The sequence below is a fragment of the Adiantum capillus-veneris genome, chromosome 26 (assembly GCF_014529385.1).
Source record: "Adiantum capillus-veneris isolate H3 chromosome 26, ASM1452938v2, whole genome shotgun sequence".
NCBI classification, from domain to species: domain Eukaryota; kingdom Viridiplantae; phylum Streptophyta; class Polypodiopsida; order Polypodiales; family Pteridaceae; genus Adiantum; species Adiantum capillus-veneris.
Genome location: NC_140956.1, coordinates 10294672 through 10301451, shown reverse-complemented (window position 1 = coordinate 10301451; position 6780 = coordinate 10294672).

Here is a 6780-nt window from a genome sequence, read left to right as displayed (position 1 = left end):
ATACTTGTCCACCAATTGAACTTGTACTCGTTTAGCTCTCTGGCATTGGGTTCTACACACTTAAATAATTCATTTTGATCTCCATTTGCAAACCTATATGGCCCATATAAACATAATCCATAGAAACTCTTGTGGCTTCATTAGTCTTGATGAACCTAGCATTTGATTTTCTCATTATAGGAGGCTTCTCCTCATGCTCGCCATCTAGTCATTTGATTTTCATTAGTCTTGTGGCTTCATTAGTCTTGATGAACCTAGCATTTGATTTTCTCATTATAGGAGGCTTCTCCTCATGCTCGCCATCTACCTTGACTTTAGTGCTAGTCATGCCCCACTTATTAACTATGTATGGATCAAGTACAATCGGATAACTCCATCATCATCAAAACATCTATTCCTATTGTAATCCATAGGCACTAGGTCCTTGAAATCATTGGGTCTATCATCTACCCTAATGTAATAATGCTCCATTGAGTCTATTTAGATTTTGGCTCCGTCGTCATTATCAAGCAAATATTATATAGCATGAATTTTATCTTTGTTTTGGCACTAGAGGTTTTAATGGCATCATTGCTCTTAAAAGTCACTTGGATAGACCTCTTAAACATGATTTAATTGAATTTGTCACATAATGTATTCTGAAAAGCTCCATGAATGGTTTCCAACGGTGGTGCAACTAAAGTTGGTTGATGTTGGGAAGTGTGCAAAGCAAGGCATTGGGTGTCCACAGGTGCATGGCAAAGAACTAAATCAGGTATGGAAGACCTGGGCATGCAAGTGATAGCGGAATTGTATGCTTGATGTGGTTTCATAGGCCAAAATGGCTCCAAAATGGGGTCCATTGGGATGGTAGGTTCATGTGTTCAAAGTGATAAGCTGATGCCTTGCAATGTGGTCTTTGGAGTGCTCTAGAAGCTGGTCTAGATAGTTCCTTAAATGAAGCTACGGTGTGGAATTTATGGTCTTGCAAAGACTGAAAGGTTTGCAGATCCCCAATGAATGGATAGGGCAGGTAGTGACAGGTGGTCAGAGCTGGTTTGAGATGACAGATGTGAAGCACGCAAGCTGTGGAGCACGCTGGTTCTTTTGGATGGGCCAACTTCATTGCATTGATAGGCATGCCATCCAATGTTCTTTTAGGATCAACCATGTTCCAAAATATAGCGTACATCATGTGAGGTAGGATTTGACAGCTTGTCAATTAGAGTCACAGGTTACAAGAAATGCCAAATCAAAGTCTAGGGCAGTTGCGATAGGGTGTTGCTAGATGTTTTTTTCATGTTTTGGCAGCCCTCAGTTTGCAGGCCCAAAGATTTGGAATGTGGCAAGGGCCTTGGGGTTTGGAGCCGACATGATGGAGATCCAACACGGTTTTGTCTCCCCAGTATCGGACTCAATAGCAAAAATTGACAACATAAAGAAGTTGGGGAGAAAAAAATGAAGTGTTTTTTAGAAGCTTGAAGGGATAGGTTGTTGGAAAGGTGCCACGTTTCAGGGAGATTATCCCACATGAGGACCCAAGGGTAAGATTTTGTGCTATATATATGGGAGTGTGAACTCCCTATCGTCACACAATGGAGAGAATCTCCCCTTGGAGCTCGTGGAGCCCTAGGATATGGTGTGAGCGTGCAGGGCACTGCTTGGACCATTTTTTAGCACCAGTGGGAGGATGTTGGTAGGGTTTTGGTGGTGACATGGGTGGCACAACTGAGGTCATACAATGGTGGATTATATGATGTTGGCATGGCAGGGGCTTGGTCCCGTAGCCCCGGGCTCCCACAGAGCTTTTCACAATGCTGTGACATCCAAAGAAGGGGCTTCTAACGTAGTGAAGGGTATATAAGAGAGATCTAACTGGCCTACATGTCCCCACCGTGCAAAATATCCAAAGATGACTAGCCACATGTGTGGAGTGTAATATAATACTAAAATAAGCTCCAAGAGAGAGATGATGAGGAGAGCAGGACTCAAAAAATATTTATGATCTCCTATAAGAGGAGTTAGAGAGGATTGAAAAGGGCTTTTTGCCATTTGATATCAGTGATGCCAACAAGGGCTCGCCATGTTTATGTACAATGTTGTGTGTCGGCCTTGATGGATAGATATTGTGGAATCAAATTTCTACCCTTGTAGTGCATTTCATTTTGCCATGTCGATCCTCTTCCCCCCTCTTTTTTTTTTCTTTTGTGTGCCTAGTTCTAGGTGTGTGTTGGTAGGTGTGCCCCCTTGAGGTTGTGTGTGCAAAGAGAGAGAGAGAGAGAGAGAGAGAGAGAGAGAGAGATAGAGAGAGAGAGAGACTGAGAGAGAGAGAGAGGTAGTATTTGTGTGTAGGAAACAATAAATTAATGTGTGTATGGGTGTGCAGTATATTGTGCTTTTGGGTGAGTGTGTGCGTCCATTTATGTGCAATTGTGAGTGTTCCATTAGAAAAAGTGTGTATGTGAGAGTGAATTCAAGAGGATAGGGGTGTTGTGGAAACCCTGGGCTATAGAGAGGCGTACTGATTGTGTGTTGGGTGTGTTCCTATTTCCCCCTCTTCATCTTCTTGTGACCCCACTAAGAAGCATCTTATTGCTCATGTTTGAAGTTGAAGTGGTGATGCCGAAGGTGCAAGTTTTTAAGAGAAGATGCTTCTAGCAAAGGATGTGGTCCAATTTTTTTATTTTCTTTGGGGTTGAAGATGTGAAAACTTGGCTCCAAGATAATGGCTCATTTTTTCGAGAGAACAACTTATGAAGGGAAGAAGGTGTAGTGCAAGTTTTCTCGCTCTTGGTTCCTAGAAAATCAAGGATATGGTTCCTAGAAAATCAAGGATATGGTACGATGGTCTATCAAAAGAAGAGAAGATGAATCATGAAGCCCTAGAAGTGGCATTTGGAAGAAAATTTATAGTGATGCGCAATTGGATGAAGTGAAGAAAAAGTTGGATGCATTAAAGCAAAGTTTGGATGGTGATTTTCAAGCACTCGAGTGGGAGGTTGAAGCCCTTTGGGGATGGCTAATCAAGGTAGCTCTTGTTGAGAATGTTGGTTTTCTAAAGTTGAGTGAATTCATGAGTTTCTTGCTTGAGGAGTTTTGAGACAAAGTGGAGATAGATGGCCCTGTGTCATATGAAGAAGTGGTGGCTTTGGTAAGAGGAAGCACGAAGAAGATATTAAAGAAACGTCAAGCTAGGTGGGATTCATTGAGTTAGGTGGTGCCAAAGCAGGTTGATGCAGTGGAAGTAAAGCAAAAGTTGGTACAAAGAGATGTGCCGGTATAACAAGAACTGAGGGTTCTATGGCTGCAATGAGATGGAGTAGTTTCCATGCCAAGAATGCTAGTTAGAGAAGCTCCAGCTTTGGAGAAAGTGCCAACAATTCCAGATCAAGTAAAAGATGCACAGACGAGTCAAGGTATGAATGTCAAGCTCCATTGAAGTGTGCTAGAGAGCAAAAGGTGCGGTTTGCAGATAAGGTCAAAGAGATGAATCTAGAGGAGATTCCAATTCTTGAGATGGAGCCGAGTGATAGCAGTTTTATAGATGCGGGTACAAGTTAGGAAACTGAGTCGTTTCAGTCAAGGTATGAAGAGTTTGATCTCTTGCATGTGTGTGTGTGTGTGTGTGTGTGTGTGTGTGTGTGTGTGTGTGTGTGTGTGTGTGTGTGTGTGTGTGTGTGTGTGTGTGTGTGTGTGTGTGTGTGTGTGTGTGTGTGTGTGTGTGTGTGTGTGTGTATGTGTGTGTGTGTGTGCGTGTGTGTGTGTGTGTGTGTGTGTGTGTGTAAGGAGCAAGGTGAAGCGCAAGCCAACATTCTTGATGGAGACCAAGTAGAGTCATCCAAGTCTATAGGTGGAGACATGAAAATAAACATGGTGTGTGGTGCCATGCTAATGGCTATGCTGTTGAAAATTGCCGTGGAATGTGCTATGGTGGTGCAACAGGTATATAATTTTTCCATGAAAGATAGAGCAACCTCAACTATAAAGGAAGAGATGGTGGATGGTGTGGTATGGGGGAGTTTCTCTCTTCTTTGGTGGAGCATAATGCGACGGTAGAGTAGGTGCTTGAAGAGTAGACAAGTGAAGTTGACAAGGTGAAAGTGCTAGGTGACCTTGAAGGGCCAACTGATGATGCTGGGATTGAGTGCATTGCAGGCAAAGAGGAGATCATGGAGCCAAAGGTGGAAGCCAGTGCAATAGGTATTCTCTATGGTGAATGAAGAAGAATCCCATGTTGGGGACAAGCTTTCAATAGAGGTATATGTGACACAGTTGAAAGGTATGTTGGTAGGTGCATCTGTGCAATGGGCTATCAAGAAGATACAGAGTTTGTTTGAGGAGGATCTTGCTCTACATGGTTGGGATGGAGGGTTAGGTATGTCTAACGTGAATGATGATATGTGCTTGGAGAGTGATGGTGTGCTTGGTGATGCTTTGTTGGAGGTGGGCATTATGCCAATGGGTGCTTGGAGGAGTGAAGGTATGCCATGGGCAGCTTGTGTGCATGATTTTCCATGTGCTGGGTGCAGCACTATGGGAAGCAATTCTAGGTGGATGGATGAGATCAAAGCTAGGTGTTTGACCCAGGTGGAAGCTATGCTATGATGCAAGGGGTTGGGCAACCCGTTTGAACAAAGGTGGCGGGTAGCAAGAGTCAGCCTATGTACATATGGTAGCAGGTTTGGTATGTCCACAGTGCTTGTTTGAAGTTGCAGGTTTTTAGTTCAATAAGCCTATGTTTGGTTGAACATCAATGTTCAATAAGGGGGTTGGGCAATGATGGTCCATCTAAAGTGATGTTGGTAAGTGTGCAAATCAAGGAATTGGGTGTCCACATGTGCATGATAGAGTGCTAAAGTAGGTATGGAAGACCTAGGCAGGCAAGTGATAGAGGAAATGTATGCTTGATTTGGTTTCATAGCCAAAAAGGTCTCCAAAAGGGGGCCAATTTGGATGGTAGGTCCATGTGTTCAAAGTGTTGAGTTGATGCCTTGGAATGTGGAGTGCTCTACGAGCTAGTCCAAATGGTTCCTCAAACAAAGCTATGGTGTGGAAGTTATGGATGTCCAAAGATGGAATGGTTTGCAGATACCCGATAGATAGGGTAGGTATGGATAGGTGGTCAAATCTGTTTTGAGGTGACAAATGTGACGTGCTCAAGTTATGAAGCATGCCGGTCCTTTTGGGTCATCGATCGGATTTCAAACGAGCAAGATATGGCTAGTTGAAGATTCGTCGGGGGCCAGTTATGGGCCAACTTGATCACATTAATAGGCATGACATCCAGTGTTCTTTTGGGATTGACCAGGTTCCAAAGTTTGTGTGTATCATGTGGAGGTGATAAGATTTGACAGCTCGGCAATTGGAGTCATATGCGGCAAGATATGCCAAATCAAAGTCTAGGGTAGTTGGTGGTAGGGTGTTGCCAAATGTTTGCATTGTGACATAGTTGCATCATTCTTGGAGGTGGATAACAGTCTCATTGGCGGCCCCAGTTTGTAGGTCTCGGAGCTTTGGAATGTGGCAAAGGTCTTGGGGTTTGGATTCAACACAATGGAGATCCGGCACTATTTTGTGGCCCGAGCATTGGCCTCAAGAGCAAAAATTGATTGAGTGTTGAAGTTGGGGCCAAAAAAAAAGTTGTTTTGAAAAAAACAATGAAGAGTTCTTTAGAAGCTTGGAGGGACAATTTGTTTTGAAGGTGCCACATGTCAAGGAAATTATCCCACATGAGGACCCAAGGGGTAAGATTTTGTGGTATATATATAAGAGTGTGAGCTCCCTATGGTCACAAGCATGGAGAGAAGCTCCCCTTGGAGCTCGTGGAGCCCTAGGCTATGGCATGAGCATGCGGGGTGCTGCTTGGGGCATTTGTCAGCACCAATGGGCGGTCGCTAGCAGGATTTTGGTGGGTGACACAAGAAACACAATTGCGATCGATTGTCAAACGGTTGTGCAGTATACGATGCTGATGTGGCAAGGGCTTGGTCCCGCGGCCCCCTGGGCTTAGATTTTTCATTGAAGGGGAGGCTCCCACAAAGCTTGTCATGGCACTGTGACATCCAAAGAAGGGGCTTTCACATAGTGAAGTGTATGTAAGAGAGCTAATTGGCGGATATGTTCCCACCATGCAAAATATCCAAAGATGACTAGCCACATGTGTGGAGTGTAATAAAATACTTAAATAAGCTCCGAGAGAGAGTTGCACAAGCAGAGCATGAGAAAAAAAAAATATGATCTCCTATAAGAGGAGTTAGAGAGGATTGAAAAGGTATTTTTGCCATTTGATCTCAGCGATGCATGAGGGCTTGCCATGTTTGTGCACACCATGTGTCGGCCTTGATGGATGGATATTGTGGAATCAAATTGTTGCCCTTGCAGTGCATTGAATTTTGTCATGTTGATCACCTTCCCCCCTCTTTTTCTTTATTTTGTGTGTGTGGTCCCAGGTGTGTGTCGGCAAGTGTCCCCCCCCCCCCCACCCTTGAGGTTATGTCGTGCAAAGAGAGAGAGAGAGAGAGAGAGAGAGAGAGAGAGAGAGAGAGAGAGAGAGAGAGGGAGTGGTATTTTTGTGTAGGAAACGGGAAATTGGTGTGTGTATGGGTGTGCAGTAGATTGTGGTTTTGGGTGAGTGTGTGCACCCATTTATGTGCAATTGTGAGTGCTCCATTGAGAAAAGTGTGTATGTGAGAGTGAATTCGAGAGGATAGAGGTGTTGTGGAAACCTTTGGCTAAAGAGAGGCATAGCGATTGTGTGTTGGGTGTGTTCCTATTTCCCCCTCTCCACAACGGCTCTCAATA